The sequence below is a fragment of the Mustela lutreola genome, chromosome 3 (assembly GCF_030435805.1).
Source record: "Mustela lutreola isolate mMusLut2 chromosome 3, mMusLut2.pri, whole genome shotgun sequence".
NCBI lineage: Eukaryota > Metazoa > Chordata > Mammalia > Carnivora > Mustelidae > Mustela > Mustela lutreola.
Genome location: NC_081292.1, coordinates 7,317,358 through 7,338,052, shown reverse-complemented (window position 1 = coordinate 7,338,052; position 20,695 = coordinate 7,317,358). Strand labels below are relative to the sequence as shown.

Genomic DNA, 20,695 nt, shown 5'->3' with positions numbered 1-20,695 from the left:
AGAAAGAGAGGAGCAGCAGAGTCAGAGATGTGAGGATGGACACAGAGGTTGGAGTGATTGATGCAAAGGGGCCCATGGGCCGAGAAATGCAGGCAGCTTTTAGAAGCTGAAAGAGTGGTGGTGGGCTTCTAAAGTGATCACATTTCCCTGCCAAGAAATGACATGAGCAGATCTCTGTAAAAAGCCTATATTGGGGAGTCAAATAATGTAATTCATTTTGCCTTTATGATTACTTCCAATCATTGTCCTCTTTTACCCCATTTGAGACATATCTGGATTTCTTACCCCATAACAACATCAACAAGCAACTTTGGCATATGTCATAGTGCCCAAGAGACTTTCACTAATGCCATGACTTCTGATTCAGAGCACAGTGCCATGACTTCATCAGAATTGGAGCTGCCCCAGTGATGAGTATGCCACTGTCTTCTGCTATGTGACACCTGGTGGCATAAAGCAACAGCATGTATCCTGTGTTCGAGGGTCTTCCCGTTGGCTGAATGTATGTGTCCAGGCTGATCTGGCTGGGCTCAGCTGGAGGTTCTGTTCCGACTGTGGGTCCGAATGAGCCCGGCTCCAGCCTGCAGGTTGGGCTCAGATCTGGGTTCTGGCTGGAGGAACAGCAGCTTCCCCAGGGAGCACAGAAGCAAACTAGTGGCAGTACAATCTCACCTCACGCCTCTGTTCCTGTGGTGACGGCCAACATCCCATTGGCTAATGCAGGGCATGCGGTCAAGGCGAAGGCAAGTTATGGCAAAGGGGAGATGCAGAGCCTGTTCCTGGAGGTGTCAAGAGTTAGACCTAATTCAGTCTGTCACCTCTGAGAAGGAAATATTAAGGAAATTCAGGTTATTTTTCTGGATCTCCTAGGAAGTAAGGTCTTTTAAGTCAAGGCTACGTCAGTATTCATGCCGCTAGATTGCCGCCACGGCAGAACTCATGAAAACTTCCAGCAGGTAACCTTCTGCACTAACCCCTCATTGTGCCCTGGCCTCGTCTTTCTGTTTCTGGAGGTTTATTTGTTTTCAAACTGCAGCGTGTGAACAACTCAGCTCTCTCCATTCATCCCTCTGGGGAAAGTCTCTCTCCAATCAATTCCATACTCCTGTCTAGGATGACAGGTCTCTCTTCGGGCCTTTGTCTACTCATCTGTGAAGAGATATAGTTGTCTGTCACATGCCGAGGGGCGCCAGCTCCCTACACACAGAGGAATCTCTGCCGCCAGGTTGCAGGCTGCTTTAGTGTCTCTCCTGTGGGGTGGCGTCCTCCTGGCCCACAGCAGTGCGGAGCTGGGGTTTCCAGGAACGTGAGAGTGTGTCTCAGGGGCCTTTAGAGCAGGGGACTGTCCATGAGCGAGGAGCGGGTCCCGCTCTGAGGGCCCTGGACTGCTCAGAACTCCACGTGGAGTATTGTGCTATGGGGCGGCCCCGTAGAAGAAGGCTGGTTTGGGAGGGGCGGGTCTGGAGAGATCACGGGGACTGAGTGGCTGAAGGCCCTGATGCCTTGGGGGAGTGGTGGCATGTTGGGTATTCCTGTCACCGCATTTAGTTTATTTGAATAAGCATTTCTTAAGCCCAGGAATGAGCTGCGAACGGAGGCCATGGGACACAGACGGAAGAGTTCCTGCCCTCAGGAAACTTAGGGTCTAGTAGGAGTGCGGAGGTCACTAAATGAACAGTTGCATTTTCCAAGTGCGGCAAGAAGGATGCAAATGGGAGCAGGCTTGTTGGGGTACTCAACAGATTTGGGGCTTGTCTGAAAGGGGGAAGCCATTCTTTACCTGTCTTGCTGCCAATAATAGATGGCTGTGTTGCTTGGGAACTCTCACCCCAGCTCTTCCCACAGGAGGGAGGGAAATCCTACTTCCCAGGAGGGAAAGATGGGGAGGAGTCCTGCTGGTGTCTTTCTTATACCCACAACCCACTCGTTCCTCCCCAGGAAGGAGAAGTGATGCTGATCCTTCAGTGAATTTGGGCAGAGACCAGAGGCCGGTCCAGGGCTCCCGAGATGGCGTCTGCACCAAGGGAAGAAAGGCTGAAGGCGGGGGACCGGTTAGCAGCGGTGGTAATGATGGTGACAGAGGTGGGCTAGGAGCAGGCAGGGCAGGAGAGGGACTGGATCAAGGGAAGGGCCTCCAGTGATGGACAGGATTCTAGAGCCATCCAACGGGAGGGAGCCTGGGGGAGGAGGAGAGGAGGGCACGGTCAGGGTCCCAGCTCAGGTGAGCCGTTGGGAGGATGCTGGCACCTCCGGCTTCGAGAGGGAGCCAGGATCACTCAGTTTTGGATCTGAAGGAGTCATGACCTTGGGCTTGGGTCCTCCTTGAGCAGCCGCGCAAATACCTCACCGGGAGATTTGAGAACAGAATTTACAAGTGGGTACCTTCAGGCTGAATCCAGCCCATCAGTGCGTTGTCTAACCCAATTTTAAAAGTTCTGATGCAGGGACACCTGGGTGGCTCAGTCGGTTAAGTGACTCATGATTGCAGCTCCGGTCATGATCTCAGGGTTGTGAGATCGAGCCCTGTATTGGGACCATGCCAGGCAGGGAGCCTGCTTGAGACTCTCTCTTCCTTTCTCTCTGGCCCTCCACCCCCTCAAAAACCAGATAAACAAAACCTCTGAATTAGCTGGAGAAAAAAAGTGTAAAATTTTAAGTAAAAATCTGGATTTCAAATTTTTTCTTAAAAAAAAAAAAAAAAAAGAATCAGGAGTCCTTGGGCTCACCTTTCTGACCGGCTATAATCTCCTGATGCCCCTTCTGCCGGTGCAGGACCCCCGGGTCCACGGATCCACCGATTCACGGACTCACTCAGCCTCCCTCCCAGGTTCCCCCCCTGGCTCCAGGCATCTGAGTGTGTAGTCCCTGCTCCGTGGAAGGTTGGGTCTTACCTCTCCTGGGTCTGAGCTGCTTTTGAGATTTTAAGTTACGTGAACATTATTAATTATTACTATTATTATTTTGCAGAGGGATGTACTGTGTGTTTCAAACTTTTGCAAACAATGACAGGTGGTTTCTAGACCCCCAAGAGCTATGTAGAACCTGGACCCCCAGGCTAAAAATTCCTACTTTGAGAAAAGGATTCCTCCATTTATTCGAGACGTCACAGGCCGGGGCACTTTACAGTTTACAATGCACACCCCTTGTCCTTGCAAAGCGGGTGGTGCTCCCTCCAGCCCCGCTTCTCTGTCTACACGCGCGTGTTCTCACCCTGCTTCCCTCTGCGGGCGGGGTGGGCAGGTGGGTTGGGGTCGGGGGCTCTGAGCGGCTTATACCGAGCTCGCAGCTGGGAGTTGGGGGGCTGGTACCCAGCTCACCCCACCATTCTCGTCTCCTTCCCACTGCCTTGCATTTGCCAGTCAGTTATAAATAGCTGAAAGACGATTTTATTTCCAGCTTCGAAGTGGCGTGCGCTGTCAGCAACACCACAAAACACTTCATTGATGTTTTCAAGGGGGTGGGGAAGAGGAAATAAAATTGTTTATTTGCCCGAAGCAATGTTCACTGAACTGAAATCCATTGACTCTCCCTGGGACTCTCTGCTTTTCTCAAGTGAATGGATTTTCAAATTTGGAACACAGGTGGCCTTCAGGCTGAATGGTCCGCCTCTCTGATTAACTCGGTCAATGCCAGGGCCCAAGGGGGGTTCGGAGTCCTGGAGTCAGAGCTCTCCTTCCCACCTCGGCCTGGGAAAGCCGCAGGAACCGGCGTGGGGGCGCTAGGGGGAGGACAGGCAATTCCTAACAGCTTTGGGGGCCTTGTCTGGAGCTGGCAAGCAATTGTTTTTTCTATCCCGCTGCATGTCAGGGCAAAGGCAGGACGGAGGAGGCTTTTCTCCTCTCACTGAGCCTTCCCCGCGGAACGGGAAATCCCAGCCAAACCTTTGCAACCACAGAGAGAAGGGATTGTGTCAGATATCGGGGGACGCTGGGGTGCTTTTCCATGATATTATGGCCAGGAATAGACAGGGACAGTGGAAGGAGGCGATGCACCAGCACAGGAGACAGAAGGGAAAATAACCTGCCATTGTCAGCCGGGCTTGAGACACAGAGCCCAGTGCCAAGTGCCGGTCAATGAAGAGGTTGGTTGTTCAGGTCTGTTTGTGGTCTAAGAAGCTTCCTTACCCTGAGCTGCTAGAAACCGCCAAGAGTTATCTGGGGCTTTTTGCACTTAGCAGTCTCTGAGCTGCTTCTCCTCTCCCCTTTGAAATGAAAATCATTATGTGCCTGTTGGATCGAGGAGCAAATTGGGTGTGAGAGGCTAGGTCACTTGCTGGAGGCCAGCGTCTGGCCCCAGAGCCCATCTCCTTAATACTTTGCCCTATGGCCTCAGTGAGCAAAGCGGAATGGAGGAGGCACCAACCGCTGGAGGAAAGGAACACAGACAGAGAGAGAGAGAGAGAGAGGGAGAGAGAGAGAGGAGAGAGGCAGGAAGAGGAGTGCGTGGCAGTATCTAGCCCTGAGTGGGCCTGGGTTACCTGTCTGAGACAGAGAAACCCTCAAGAGGGAGAGGGACCACGTGGCCAAGCTGAGGGCCACCCTGAGGCTCCTGCCCGTTTGAACCCTCTGAAGGCAGAGAAATGAGAAGTCATCCGCGTCCTGACCTTTCCCCCACACTCTGCCATCTCCTTCGCTGGCAAGCTCCGCCCAATGTTCCGGAATCTGCCAACCAGATCGGCATTTTCCCCTGGGCAAGGTGGACACGGTAGAAGCAGAGAGAGGACTGGAATATAGTGCAGAGACACTGTTGCTCGTCCAGGACAAGAAACGTCCCATATTATGAAGAGGGAAACTGCAGTGGCCGTTTTTTGTTTTGTTTTTCTTTAATCTTTTTTTTTTTTTTTTAAATTTATTTATTTGAGAGAGAGACAGTGAGAAAGAGCATGAGTGAGGAGAAAGTCAGAGGGAGAAGCAGACTCCCCATGGAGCTGGGCGCCCGATGCGGGACTCGATCCTGGGATTCCGGGATCATGACCGGAGCCGAAGGCAGTCGTCCAACCAACTGAGCCACCCAGGCGTCCTGCAGTGGCCGTTTTTATTGCTGGTTTATGTCCTCCACTCTGGGACATGACCCCAAGATGATGACCTTATGCACCTTATTCCCGCATACGTTCCACTGAGTGCCAGGTGCTGATGGGCGCTCAGAAAATATTTGGGGAACACGTGCATGAGGTCATTGCCCAACCCCGGGCAGCATCACTTAAACCTAAGTCGGTATGTCTGCAGAGAGAAGAGGGAGCTGGAAGTTTTCCTTCCTGTGCCTTCACGACGATGAGAGTCCCCTGCCAGCAGACAGCACCCTGGGAGCCATCAGGGCTGGGGCGAAGTCTGTGGCATGTACCACTCTATTCAGTGCTGTGTGCACCCCTTGGACTCTGACCACCTGCTCAGCCCTATATTTGGTGTCTGAATTACACCAAAGATATGTAAGACAGGGACCCTCCCAGCAGAAACTTGAGAAGTGGAAGTGAGCGCAAGAAACTGAGGCTCTTTGTCAGGTCTGAGTTTCTTCAAGCGTAAAACGAGGAGTTTGGATCTTACTAGATGTGGTCTTACTAGACTGTAAGCTGCACGAGGGTCAGGTCTCCCCAGAGCAGACCCTGAGGCACGTGTTTGGGTGCAGTTGGCTTACTGGCCAGGTGACACCAGGGAGCACTGGGTGGGGGTGGAGGGGGTGCAGGGAGAGAGGGAAGCCACCAAGGTCACATTGCTGTCACTGTTGTAGGAACCTGGGAGTCTGTCTCCTCAGGGACCTCTGCGAGACTGTTCCAGACACACCCCAGAATGGCCCCACGGCAGGTTGAGGAGGCTGGAGTCCTCACTCACCAGCTCCAACTCTGGCTGGCCTGTGGTTGTCCTGGACAAAGATTCCCTGGTATGTCCAGCCTGTCCCACCTCCACTGGCCAGAATGCATCCTCAGGCTGAGAGATGCAGGGAGCGAGGCCTGTGTGGGGGCTGTGGGCAGGGGGCCCTCAGGTGGGCTGACGGGGCCGTGGGGAGGGAACCGCCGACACCTGTCTTTGCAACAGGGCCCGTCTTCGTTCTCTTGACTCACCCCTGTCTCCCCACGCAGGAGGTACTGGGTGCCTTTGTGTTGAAAGAATGAATGAATTAATGACTTCTCCCCCAGTTCTATGGTCTCTGAAACAACAATGACCTCTGGATAACATAGGATCATGCAGTGCCACCCTGCGGTGGTGTAGACCGGGGATGAAGGGTCTGACTGGTTGGAGGGGCCAGAAGGTTCTCTGTGAAGGGGGGGGCCGAGCCAGGCCATGGAGCGTAGGTGGGGTTGTCTGGGGGCAGTGTGCGGGCAAGTGGACGGAGTGCGGGTGGGATGACATGGCCGTGGGGTTCTGTCTTACGCTGTGTGACCCAAGCAAGTTACTTACCTCTCTGAGCCTCAAGTTTGCTTCGAATCTGAAGAGGGGTCGATGGCGCCTGTTGCCTGGGGCTGTGGGAGAGATAAGTGAACATGACAAAGAGATGTGCCAAGCCCCGTTTTGGCTGCTGCTGTGTCATTGACCTCCTTCCCATGAAGAAGAAGCAAGGGGATGGTGAGCCTTGGAGTCTGGGATCATAGGAGAGATGAATGGTGTCCCAGAAGGGGTTGGTTCTGGGGCTGCTGGTCCTCACCGTGATCCTGGGAGAGATGTTTTCCTGCTCTGAACGAGGCTCTGTAGACGAAACAAGGATGTCATCACTTCTTGTGATTTCCTCGCAGGACTGTCGCTGGGACCACTGTGCTTTGTGAGAGGTCTTGTGGGATGTGGACATGCGAGGCTACTATTATTACTGTTTGTGCCATTGATAGCCATCACTTTTGGGCCCGGGAACCTTTCTTTTTAGTAACATCACCCTGATTTTCCTTCAGACACAGCAACTCCTCCTCGGCCTCAGTTCATGAGGTGTGGGATAAGCTACCCCTCCCTCCTGGTGGCAGGAAGAACCCAGGTCTGGCCAGCTGTCCGATCCTGTGTCTGTGGACTTAGCAATTAGCTTAGGCAGGGTGGGCAGGGGTCCCAAGCCAGTCTGATGAAATCTAGTCGTATGGTGGGACTGTCAGGAAGGGGGATTGGCCACTGTGGTCATAAGCTGTGACGCTCTTGTAGGGAGGTGGGGTCAGGTGTTGATTAGTTGTGTGGACTCTGGAAGCAAACTTGGGTTTTTACTCTGTTTTTGCCATTTTGTTGCTGTGTGACATTGGGTCAATTACTTAGCTTCTCAGTGTTTCAACTGTCATCTATGGCAGGGGTTAGATTAGCCTCCACTCTTTAGTATCACGGAGAGGGTAAAATGCCAAGTGTTTAGAAATGATTGAGAATACTGTCAGGACTAAGGGTGTACTTACTGAATATCAGCTGTTAGGCTAGACTGGAACTGCCAGCAGGTACCAGGTGAAGATGGTCTGTCTGACATGGAAGCCAGCACAGATACGGGAAGACTGAGTCCTGATGTTATCACTTGAGCACCTGGATCCATCCATGCCTGAAGCCAACAAAGCTCTAGAATTTCTTGCTTAAGCAGGCTAGAGTTGAGTTTCTGTTACTTGCAACTAAGAGTCTTTACTGTTGTAATTATTATTTCCACATGAAAATATTAGTGGTTATGAGCACAATATGGCTTTTTGTGATTGCCAATTCTCTTCAGGCTAAAGTTGAAATCCCATAGCTACAACTTCCAAGAGTTCATGACCTGTCCCCTGCCTAACTCATTGGCTCCCTTTTTCTCTGCACCCACTTGTCCTCTACTTTCCAGCCTCTCCCAACCTGCAGAGCCCTAAACCCTCCTGTTCTTCCTCCTGAGTCTTTGCACAGGCAATTCCCACCCGTGGGAATGCCCTTCCTCACTGTGTGGCCCCTTCCTCTGGTGTTCTTGCTCTAAGACTGGATTAGGGTCCCCTCCTGCATCTTGCACAACAGACACCCCTGCCAGGAATGCTCCCCACCCTCATCCCAGGACTGAGATTTCCGATTTCCTTGGGGGCAGGGACCATTTAGGTGAGAACGAAACAACTCTGAATTCCCTGGACCTGGCCTGGAGGGTGCCCCCTAGAAGGTGCTCACTTCTCATTCCTGGAAGAACTCACGAACATCCTGTGAGTGGGGAACAAAGGAGGAAAGACAGATGCAAAGTGCCGGCATTTTCATATGCTAAGAGCCCCTAATGTGATTTGTTAAGAAAATTAAGCCTTTAAGGTGCCAAGGGACCAGGCCATTGGAATCATGGGGTGGGCTGAGGTTCCTGTTGGGTACCTGGGGATGCTGCTCTGGCCATGTCACTGACAGTGAGGCAGACTTCCTCCTGACAGGTGCTTGATTTAATAAAAACCCCCAAACTCATATCAGCCTTGACATGCCCAGGGAAAAAGACGGCAAATTAGAGAGATGGAAACTCCACTCTGGTGCAAGCCAAGATTTAAAAGGCCCTGGTAGCCCTTATTTATGGAGTTTAGGTTTTCCTTCAGCCCTTGGGTGAGAATGGGGGGGGTTGCAGGGGCCCTAAGTACTAATGAATTTTGTGCTGTGTTCTGCCTCCTGGCATGGAGTGCTTAATAAATGTTCCCATCTTTCTGCAGGGAAATCTCTCTCTCCGCTAATTGCTGTCAGCATCCATCAGGATCACAGGGAGAGCAACACCCCAGCCAGGGGGGCCTTGGCTTTGAGCTCCATCACCAGGAGACGGCCTCTGCCGGGAGGCCGAGGGACCCATACGGGGCTGCACCTGCTGGGTGTCTCCACCGGGAGGCACCAGGGAGGCACTCACAGCAGGAGTCTGGATCCCCAGTGGGCAAACGGAGTCATGTGCTCTGGGAGAGCCCGGAGCAACCCTGTGCGGGGCCTGGGGGTGGCTGAGCAATGGGGCCTGGGATTCCATCAGCCTCTTAGACCAATGCCCCTTGATCTCTTTTAGATCTCGACCAGCCCTAAAGGTTTTGTCCAAGAGGTTCTTCTGGATTCCAAAAGAAAGGTTTGAAACACAGATCTGGTCCAGTCGTCACCTTCAACAGGTGAAGAGACACCGCTCTGAGGCAGATGGGCGGCGTGTGGGGAGGGGGGCACCATGGGGTCAAAGACAAAAATCGGGTTCAGACCTGGGACATGAACCCAGGTCTCCTGATCGTGCAGGCAGGGTGTCTGTTCCGTTCGGGTTTTAAAATTTCCCTCATCCCATGTCGTCTGCTGTCTTCTACTTAAACTCACACGCAAGCGCCCACCCTCTGGGTGTCAATCTCAGAGACTGGGTTAGGAGCTCGAGGAGCTCCGCAGGCTTATTTATTTAGTGAGTATTTATGGTTGCGCCTTAGGTGCTGAGGGTACAGGGCAGAAAGAGACGCAGGTCCTGATCTTAGAGACCTCGTGCTCCTGTGGGGCAGGGGTGAGGAAACAAACAAGTCAATGCAGGTAAGAAGTGATTACGGCTCAGATTAATGCAGCGAAAGAAAGAAGGCTGTGTCGCCTCTCGGTGGCCTGCCCCCCCCCCCCCCCCCCACGGCAACTGCCTTGTCAGGCCACCGTGCCTGCCAGCGGGAAGGCCGGGGACTGTCCTCTGGCAGGCCGCTTTCTTTCCTAGTGAGGATGGGCCACACCGCTGCTTCCTTGAGCTTCTTGAGGCTGCTCTGGCTTCCCTCACGGAGCACTCTCCGGCTCTTCCTCCTCCGTCCCGGCTGTTCCCACACCTTGTTCTCTGCTGAGTCCCCTTTCCTGCCCTGGGTCTGACCGTCCGACCGCAGGGCTCTGTTCTGGGTCCTCTTTCTTCCGAACCTATGCACTCGCCTTACGTGACCTCATCACTCCCGTGGCTTTAAATACCATCTTCATGATAATGACTTCCAAATTCGTGTCTCCAGCACGAACATCCTGAAGCCGCACACTCATACATCCTGCTACTTGACATCTCCACTTAGATGACTAACGGGCATCTCAGCTCAACACAGCAGCTCCAGAGCTGCTTCTCTCCTACTTTCCGTCCTTTGGGTGAATGCCGCTGCCTTCTCCCGGATGCTCAAGTCCAGGTCCGGGGAATCATGTCCAGTTCATTGGAGCCCCTCACGCCGCACCCAGCCCACACGTGAGGCAGGCGGGAGCCCTCCTGAGACAGCTCCTGAGCCTGCCTGTTTCTCCCCATCTCCCTGCTGCCATAAGGGCCCCCCAACCCCACCAGCTCCCTTCGCCTCTCACGGCTGTCCCCCAGCTGGTCTCCATGCTGCTTCTATCACTTTCTAGGACTGGATCTGTTCTTTACAGGGCACCTGAGCGCTCTTTAGGAAACGTAAATCAGATCTCATCCCACCAACGGAAGGACCTTTGAATATCCCCAGTTGCACCTACATTTAAATGGTTTGCTGTGCCCACCGAGTCTCTACCTGAGCCCGGTCCCATTTGCCTCTGCCTCGGACTTCATGCCACATGGCATTTGCTTCCCCTCACATTTTGTTTGCCACGGCCCTCGATTTTCCTCCCTCCCTTCCTTTCTTCCTCCACTAAGCATGAGGTCCATTTCTACCTGACAGCTGTGTTCATTTTCTGTTGCTGTGTAACAGATTGCCACAAACTTATCAGCTCGCACGGTGGCTCTGTAGCGTTGGCTGCTCTTTCTTTTCCTTCCCAGTTTGTCACGGGGACTCAGCCGTCTTGGTGGTGTCAGGTGGGGACAGGACAGTCTAACCGAGGGGCTGGGAGGAACAAAATAAAACCATCCAGAAGCTTTGTCCTGCCCCAGCCTCTTTATAAAAAACAGCAAGCACCCCACGACTCATCAGGGGCTGGAAGTCGTAAGGCTGCAGAGGACAAAGGTAGATATACATGTTATGTAAGGCTAATAGCACTGATCTGAAAGCCCCACAGCGAGGAGTCACTCTCAGCCTGTAATTGTCACCAGGCAGTGTCAGTTCGGGGCATGGAGTCCCTTTGGAGAGTTTGACAGGAGGAGGGCTGTCACCTCATGGGGATGCGCACACATGGGCCATTCTGGAAATGGTGATAAGGCCATTTCTGCCACAGGCACAGCTCCGTGCCAGCTGTTGGTGGGGCAACGGTGTTGGAAGAGGTGGGAGGGAGACCAGCCTGCTCAGTGCCTTCTGGGGTCTGGCAGGGTGATGGGAGTGCCACCCAACTCTCAGCGCCTGCCGAGCTGGGTGATGTCCAGCTCTCTAATGTGACCAGCTCCTGCTGGCCATTCTTCTGGAGGACACTCTTTCTCCCCGCTCCTTGGTGAGTCCTGCAGGTTCTTCCAGCCTCAGCTCAGATAACGCATCCTCTGGAAAGCTTCCTCTGATTTCTCTTCCTTGCCAGCCGGGAGGAGAGCCTCTCTTTGCTCCCATTTCCAGAATTTCCTTCTCTCTTACTGCAGCAGAATTTGCTGCTTATGGTTTTTTAGCTCTTGAAGGCCAGGGACTATGTCTTTCCTTTCCGTCCCTGTTGCATCAACACCATGCACATTGCTTGGCAGTTAGCAAGTGCTCACTTTGTACGCAGCTCTCATAGTGAGCCTGACATACAGCCTGTGAAATAAGCCTTGAAAACTTTCCATCTCAAATAAGGAAATGACTTGAGAAGAGTAACATAACTTGCCCAAGGACATGTTGCTAATGAATCATAGAGCTTGGTTTGAATCGTTACTATTAGATGGACAGTTTCAATTTACTGAGCACCTACTATGTGTTGGGCATGATACTTGTTCTTCATATGCATCGTCTCTTACCCATCTTCACAGTAATCCTGAAAGTTACATGTTATTCTCATGGTATGAATGGAAAAATTGAGGATCAGGGAGGTTTATTACTTTCCCAAAATCATTAGAGTGTAGTGATGAGAGAGGTTGGGATCTGGGTGTGTCTCATACCAACATCCATACTCCTTTTGCTGTGTATACCTGCTCACAATCTATTAATGGGGGGCAAGGTAGATATAAGAAGGGAACAGCACAAGATGTGGGTGGTGGGTTCACAGTATGATGGCTGAGTGTCCTCAAAGTTAATGTGTGACATGAATAGACAGAGCATCAAGTAATCTTTCCTGACAATGACTTGACTCTAGCTTAATTAATCGTAGAAGATCCTTAAAAGAAACATGCATTCCCTAAGGGAGTTGGGTGGTCACCACAAGAAAAATGGAGATTCAGAGAAGCAAAACTTGTCAGTGTGTAGGACGTAGAGGCATAAAGCTTTTGGGAGTGAGTGTGAATGTCATTTTGCCATTGTTATTCCTCATAGACTTTCTCTGCTGGAGTTTGGGCTACTGAGGGCAGGGTCTTCGTTGTTCCATGCCCAGCGTCCAGCACATGAACGGCCCATAATAGACACTCAGTAAATAAGGTCTAGGGACACAGACGCACAACTGACCACAATCCTTCTGGCCTCTGAAGATGTGTCCTTTCGTCTGTTCCCAAAATATTTTATTGGGTTTTCCCAAGTGGAGATGAACTGCTTTTGACCTCTGGCAAACCATTCTGTATTGTTTTCCATGCTCTATGTTGTCAAGTGGCTTAAGAAAAGAGAGCTTTACTGATGCATTAATTGACATCAGTAAGTAACACATACTTAAACTTAATTTAATTGAAAAATTTGATAAGTTTTGACATATATATACCCTGTGAAACTATCATCACAATCTAGGTAGTAAACATATTAGTCACCCCCCAAATTTCCTCATATCCATTTGTTGTTTTTCTCTCCTGCTCCTTCTGGGTATCTCTTCTCTGTCAGCCACTGATTTGCTTTCTGTTAGTACACATTAGTGTGCATTTTCTCACTTGGTATATAGACAGATCATACGGTGCGTACCGTCTCTTATCTGTTCTCCTTTGTGCAGCACACTTGCTTTGACATTCATCCGTGTTGTTGAGTACAACATCAGTAGTTCATTCTTGTTCTTTGCTGGGTGGTATTTAATCATATGAGTGTATCACAATTCAGGTATCCCTTCAACTACTGATGAACACTTGGGTTGTTTCAGTTTTCAGCTATACAGGTAAAGCTGCCATGAACATCATACACAAGCGTTTGTCTGAACAGGTGCTGTTATCTGTCTTGGGTAAATACTTAGAGGAGTGGAATGGCTGTGGGTCACGTGGCGGGTATAATGTTTAACTTTTTAAAAAACCTTCTCATTGTTCTCCAAAGTGCTTGTGCCATTTTATAGTCTGAGTAGCACTGTGTAAAAGTTCCAGTTCCCTCCTGTCTTCACCAGCCCTCGGGATGGTCAATTTCCACCATTTTCTCCATTTGAGTAGAAGCAGAGGGAATCTCATGGTGGTGGTGTTTTGCATTTCCCTACTGACAAGATGTGGGCCATCTTGTGACCATGAGGGTAGCTAGCGTGAGGAACATGCCACCAAGAATGAAGGTGGCATGAAATATGGGGAGATCCTGGGTCCTTGATGAAGCCATTGAACTGTGACTGAACCAGCCCTGGAAAACCTACGTTGAGACTTTGGTTACCTGGATGGATACTCGTCCTCTTTGCCTGAGTTGTGCTGAGTCTGTTCCTTGCAGCAGGAAGCACGGTCACTGGCTCACCAGGCGGACCCAGCCTCACTCCCCGCAAGCTGGAGGCAGCAGCACGGGGCCTTCAGTCTCTCTGCTGAAATTGTATTCGTAAGTTCTGGTGGCCCTCCGTAGCCCTCTCCCAGGTATTCTGCTGTTCTGTATCTTCATTCTACCCCATTGTGACATTATCTTTGTTTTATTAGAGGAAGAAACAGATATTTCATTCAAATTAAAGTGGAAGAGCATTGAGATAGCAGCTTCGGGTCTGATTCCAGCCAGGATGCTCTGTCGGAGCCGCCATCAAAGCTCTGGTAGTGAAACTTCAAGCATGAGCCCTCAGGGGAGGCAGAATTGGAGGGAAATTAGGATTATTTGTGTGTCCTTGAGAAAAATGATCGAGGACATTGTGTACTACACTACAAAGGTGGAACGGGGGCCAGGAATCATGGGGTTTTCCCAGTTCTTTACAGGATCTGCAAAGAGTGATTTTTTTTTTTTTTGTAATGTTTTAGAATGTTTATAATTTCATGGAAAGCCTGGGAATCTGGAGGAGAAAAGAGGTTGCTTCCGATTCGGGGCTAGGCGGTCTAGTCTGACCATCTTTCCTTTGTGAGGATGTTTCTAGCACTCATGAAGGGGTTTGGGGGTAAGGAGGTTCCCCATTTGCAGACCTTGTGACAAGGACTCGTGAACAGGTGATTTTTTAAGAAAGTGCTCTCGGGAGAAGCTAATGAGGGAGTCAGGAGGCAAGCCTGCCTGTGAAGGGAAGGAGCCAAGTAAAGACGTGATTTTAGCAAAGTCCTGAGGAGGGCACCACAGCTTGACCCCTGGTGGCAGCTCTGGACAGTGGGGGTGGCTGCTCTTGGAAGGCCCTCCCCCGAGCAACTGTCCTCTCTGAGGGACACCCGTGGGGAGGAACGCACTTGGCACTTCCTGCTCTCCTTGAACTCTGGGTAAAGTTCTCCAGCACACTGAGCAGAGTTCTCTGTAATAAGTTCCAGGTTTGGGGTTGAAATCCAACAGCACCAGAAGCCAGGGAAGGGAGAGGGTGCGCTGGATCTGGGGGGACCTCCTGCAGCTGGGTCAGAACACTGAGGAGGGAGGGCTCCGCTGCCCATGCAGGTGTGGAGGACGGTGAGCGGGACAGTGGACGCAAGGAAAGCCGCAGCTGGAGGGTAAAAGCCAGTGTCTGAGCCTTGGCTCTCTCACTCAGGAACCCACCTGGGGCAAAGTAATGAATGTGAGCCTCAGTCTCTTATCTGTAAAATGGGCACAAACCCATTCACCTCCCGGGCTGCTGTGAGTGTTCAGTTAGATTAAGAGCCATGCGATCCATTGTTACATGTTAGGTATCAGGATTTTCGAGAGGAGGGACATCTTGTGATGCTGGTGACTATTTCCGGGGAAGCACCTGAGTGAAGGATGTGCCCTGATTTGGGGCAGACCCAGAGAAACACAGGGTATGGGCGAAAGGAAACACAGAGTAGCTCCTGTGTGCCTTGCTAAGACATTTGCGTGTATCATGTTGTTGAAAGTTCTCCATAATTGTTATTGCTTCTAGTTTACAGGCATGGAAACTGGCTTAGGTAGAGTGTGCAGGATGTTTTCCCTCCTCTCTCCAAATCCTCAGCCGAGGCCTCTAAACTGATCTGTCGGGAATTTCTGTGGCCCCTTGCCTCTGGCTTCTCGCAGAGCTGGTCCTGGAGAGACACTTGTGATGGGAAGGTGGAGGGAGTCAGCCTCTGGTGTTTCTGCTGTGGGTTGGCTGTATCTCTCCCTGAGGTTCTGCTCCTTGGGCTACCCTTGAAGATGGGCCATGCCTCTTGGCCCTTCTAGCTCTGGGCTGGTCACTGTCCCTTCCTGTCCTTCATATGCATGTTCTTTCTTTTCCCCCTTGGATTCTGCCCTTCCCTTCTAGATGGTCCTCTTTGAAACCTCCCTCACATTGTCTGTTTGCATGCCACCTGTTCCTCACCAGGATATAGAAGCCACGTCCCTGGCCAGGGTCATGTGGCCAGAAGAGCTGGGGCTGGGCATGGAGCTCAAGGCCGCCTTTAAGTTTGTGCTTTTCCCGTGACATCGGGGGACTCAAGCTCAGACGGCTGTCAGCAGGCTGATGAGCCGGAGAAGACGGCGATCCCAGGAGCCCCGTTCCTGTCTATATCTGACATGTCCTTAGGTCCACTCAGAGTGGGGGGAAAAATCACCATTCAGGGCAAAAGAGAGTAGGTCTGGATGGGCCACAGTGAGTGTGACAGATGGCTTGCCCGTGTCTCATCTGTAAAGCGCACTGCTTCCCGAGAAGACGGCCGAGTTCTGAGATGGGGAGTCCCTGGGGTCTACTTGGGGGCGGCCAGCTGTGCGCACCAGCAGCTGTAACAACCAGCTGACCTTTGCTGTGACACCTCCCCCCCCCACCCCGCTGCCGCCTCCCTACCCCAGGCCAGCATCCTGCCGCTGAGGCACCAGACAGAACAGCCTGAGCAGGGAGGCCCAGAGGTGTCCCAGCAGGTGCAGACCCCTAGGAGCAGGGCCGCCATATTAGGACAGTCCCAGAGGAAGAATCAGGGCCTTACTACTCCCTCATTACTGGACACCTAGCAGACGCCTTTGCCCTTTCGGGAACATTCCCTCCACCCAGAGAAGGAAAAGGGATTTTAAGAGCTAAAGGAGTGATACTGGTGCCAATGTATCTATTTTTTTCAGGACGGATTTTCTCCCCCTCCTTGAAGGGAACTGGCTTTGATATATAAAACATGAAATGAGTTTATGTGGGTGCATGAGAAGATTTGCAGAGCGGCAGGGGAAGGGGAAGAAACGTGGAGACGGAGAAGGAGGGGGAAGTGGACAGACAGACAGACCGAGAACAGATGGGCGTGTCCAGGACGGAGCAAACGTGCTTGTCTAGGGAACCGGGGGCTGGCGGGGGCAGGTGGGGAGGCCTCCACAGGGAGCGAGGGTTCAGGTGGGTAAGCCCAGCCCAGGGCGAATTCACTGCTGTGACTCTCAATTTCGTGTGAAGGGAGGGATCGAGAAGACCCCACGAGAATATCCAGCAACAACTTCGCAATGAAACAGATGTTGATTTGTATATTTGATTTCTTGAATGGTTTGGTAAATGTTACGTATGAAATTATTTTGTAAAGGCGTACCTTGTTCTTTTTTTTTTTTTTTTTTAAGATTTTATTTATTTGAGAGAGAGAGAGAGAGAGAGCTCGAGCACAAGCATGAGCAGGGGGAAGGGGCAGAGGCAGAGAGAGAAGCAGATTCCCTACTGAGCTGAGAGCTGAAGTGAGGCTCGATGGCAGGACCCTGAGATCGTGACCTGAGCTGAAGGCAGATGCTTACCCGACTGGGCCACCCAGGCACCCCTCACTTTGTTATTCTACTGTGCATAAAGAGCACAGGACCAGCGCAGGACAAGCTAGAGACAGGTGTCCCATGTCACCTTGTCAGCTCCTGAATGAGAAGCCACCTGAGGTTCTAGAGCTGACCTGATGCTCGGTGCAGCCACTCCCAGGCTGCACCATACAGTGTGTGTGTGTGTGTGTGTGTGTGTGTGTGTGTGTGTGTGTTCACTTCTGTCTGTGTTTGGGGTGCTGTCTGAGTGTACACACGGAAACAAGAGGTCAAGAGAAGAAACTTCAGGCAAATGCTGTATCAATTCTTCATAATCTCTAGAACCTATTAGATGGCCCTGGGTATATGGTTTCTAACTGAGACCAAAGCCCGTCGTCTTACTCCTCTCCCCTGAACTGAGAAAAACCAGGCCTGCAAAAGAGTTGAGCCCTGATGGTCCACCCACTGGGGGCTGGGGCAGAGAGCCCACAGAGGGCCACCTCGGGGAAGGGGGCCTGTTATTAGGGCCCCTTCCTGGGTGCCAGCGCGTAGCCCCTTCAGTGTTCAAAGGGCTAGGAGTTTGAGATTGAAATCGTTTTCTTCCCAGGAGGCTTTTGGATCCTTAGGCCAATATTCCTGGGTCCTTAGAGGGGAACGGCAGCTTTTGTTAAGGTAAAGACTCCCGGGGTACCCTTCCCCTGAATATGGTTCCTATTTGCTTTATGTGCACGTAATTAAAAGGGCCACTGCAGTGGTTTATCTAAGCTTGTTGTGTTTACTCTAAAAATAGAAAAACACAGTGGACAACTTTAAAATACTAACAGCCTCTAACATTTTCACTTAAGGAAAAAGACATAAAATTCCAGATATGCTCCATCATCAAGACACATCAGCTCTTAGAGGCCATGGCCAGGAGGGGCCAGAGGAGGACCTGGAGGAGGGAGAGCTGGCGTCAGGAATGAGACCTTCCAGAAGGTCGGCCTTCTCCGCGGCAATTCTCAGAGGTGTGAGTGCTCCCGTTTGTCCAGAAGAGGGGATTCGGGGGTGCAGGCTGTGCTAGTGAGGGCTGGAAGGCCGGGGTAGAAGGACCTGGTCGCGGTCTGTGGCACCCTGTATCTTCAGCCTGCCTGACCCTGCTCCTGGACCCAGTTATCCTGAAATCCGAAACCATCCCCGCACATCCCTACAATGAACTCGCGTTCCGTGCGTCTCATTTGGACAGGATTCATGTTCTGTGCAGCCGGAATTGTTCTAATCATTTAGAAATGACGGGAGGTACCAGGGAGCATGTGGGATCGCTTGGTGGTGGGGGTCCCGGTGAGGGACTGGACAGTCCGTCAAGATTGCACACAGATGAGCATATACCTGCTGTAGGGTGGAAACGGCTCACCAATCCAGAACACGAGGCTCCTATCCAATCTTCCTGCGGCCCAGCAGGGTTCCCTGGGCCAGCCAGTGTGGTAGGTGAGCCTCGGTTTCTCCACTTGTATGTCGGAGGAAGTACAAAGCACTGAGAGAGCTGAGGGTCCGATGAAAGGCACGGTGTGAGAAAGCTCCAGGCGCTCCCAAGTGCCGTGTGCGTGCACGAGCACCAACCCAGCAGGCTCGCAATCTCCTTCTCTGTAATACCTGTTGTCTTTCATCTTGTTTTCGCCCATAGTAATCATGGTGATTTACGCACTGGAGGTTTTACTCACCCCGAAATGCTATCGCGTGCTGTGTCTTGTTTTCCTTCAGTGCATTTTCCTTTAGATTCAGGTGCTAAGGGGAAGGAGCTGGGGAGACGTGGAACTGACATTTAAAATCATCTGTTCTGGTCCGGGCTCGGTGCACGCTGGAGCTCATTTAATTGTCTCAACAACCTTGTGAGGCCGGGACTGTCATTTCCATTTGTTGATGGGAAACCGGTTTTCTGCGGGCTTCGCGGTCTTGGGTCATGCAGTCGGCAGATGGAGTCAGATCCAGACCTGGAGGGTAGCAGAGCCCCACCTAGCAGCTGGGAGCCTCAGGGCTTCCTCCTAGGAGAGTCCTGGCTCTGGGGGCAGGGGGCGGTGGGTTAGTGCTACAGGAGTGTGACCGTGGCAGTGACTGCCTTCTGCTCTCTTCAGCCCCCCTGGGGCCCCTCCCCATGCCTCTGATGTGGGCTTTGTGTCCACCTTCCTCCTCCTCCCCTCCACCCCGGCTCTCCTGTGCCTTCCGGGAGGCAGTGGGGATAGCCCGGGCTCTAGCTAATTCAGGCTTCCTTTCCTGGGTTTAGACACTGGCAAATCTACCTCCTCTCCCTCCCACCTCTCGGGGAAGGCTGCTTGAAAGCAGTTGAGATGACAATTCAGAAGAGAAGACGAGTCGGGCAGCAGCCCACTTCCTCCAGCAGCTCCCGACGGCGCCTGCCATGGCAGAGCTGTCTATACCAGTAAGAACACCAAATCCTCTCCAACGGATGTTTTTTGTTGTGTTTCTTAAAAGAAGGGTTTAAGCAACCCCCCATTCATCCTCTTCTTCAATGGAATAAAATTATGCACGGATACAACTTCTCTTGGGCGGATATGTTGGTGGGGTCCCTTCTGTTCTGCTCCTATCAGGACTGTTTTTCTAGGTTGGGAAACTGCCTTTGTCATGTAGATACGCACATAGATATTATAATATTTTATATGCACGATATCACCTACTACACAGAGGGCATTGTGGAAGATATTGGGGACACGAAGGTGAATAAGATTCGATTCCTATCTTTAGGTGGCTCAGGGCTCCTGGGGCAGTGGGTGAGGGGTAAGGAGGCACACGGGAGCTGTGGAGTGAAGAAAGCCCCGAGGAATGGGTACGGGGCACCGTGGAGTGCAGAGGACAGGTGAGGTGTCCCCTTGCCCAGGTGGGGAGCCTGGGGAAGTAGAGTGTAACTTTGGAGAGCATGAGGAGTCGGGGGCAGGCTGGTGCAGGGCGTGGGGGAGAAGGGCAGGAGGGTACTGTAGAGGAGACAGGCTGGCCGAAGTTCAGAGACAAGAGACACATTGCTTTGGGAGAGACCTGAAAATATGTTGGTGAGTTCTCCGTGTTGTCACTCTTTCTACATAAGGCTGACACCGATTCTGGGAACTCTGTGGGTAAGCATGTATGTAAGGGAACGAGATGCTATCAACCAGCAGCTTTATGGAATCTGGCAATTTACAAATGCTTTGTGGCTAACAGCTCACTGGGATCTCACCACCGTCCTGTGAGGGGTGTGTGTCTGATCTTGTTATGGTTCCAGCTTTACACTTGGGAAAATCAAGACTTAGAAGAAGGCTGTGTCCCTTCTGAGCTTGAAAGTGAGTTGCTTCCCACTTTATATGGGTTTTCAGTTGCTGCATAACCAATTAGCACGTGGTTAGCAGCTGTAAACAACCCACCTGGGTTATGGCAGTTTCTGTGGCCCAGGAGGTCAGGGCACAGCCTCGTGGGGTTCTCTGCTCCGGGGTCTCGCCAGCCTGCAATGCACAGGTCGGCTGGGCTGCATTCTCATTTGAAGGTCTGGCTGGAGAAAGATCTACTTCCAAGCTCCCTGAGTTGTTGACAGAATTCATTGCCTTGAAACAGCAGGAGCCACAGTAGCTTGCTTCTTTAAAGTCAACCAGGAGAACAGCACCCTGAGGGGATCTGCCGGCGAGACAGAGTTTTTATAATGTAACACAGTCACAGTGACATCCTGTCCGCATTGCCATGTTTTATTGGTTGGAAGAGGTCCTGCCTGAATTTGAGAAGAAGGATATTACACCACCGCATGAACACCAGGAAGTGGGGAGCGCGACCACCTTCAAGTCTGTCCCATACACACTTGTAATCTTTGCCCACTGATGCTCTGTCCCCTGGTTCTCTGTGGCAAGTCCCACT

General features: G+C 51.8%; 1 long non-coding RNA gene across 1 annotated transcript; it reads left to right on the top strand.

The window, feature by feature from the left end:
* The first annotated feature begins 9,323 nt into the window (after nt 1-9,323).
* LOC131827991 (uncharacterized) lies at nt 9,324-19,346 on the top strand. Its single transcript, XR_009352160.1, has 3 exons — nt 9,324-9,404; nt 17,674-17,834; nt 19,086-19,346. It is a non-coding gene; the product is annotated as an uncharacterized LOC131827991 (long non-coding RNA).
* Nucleotides 19,347-20,695: the final 1,349 nt, after the last annotated feature.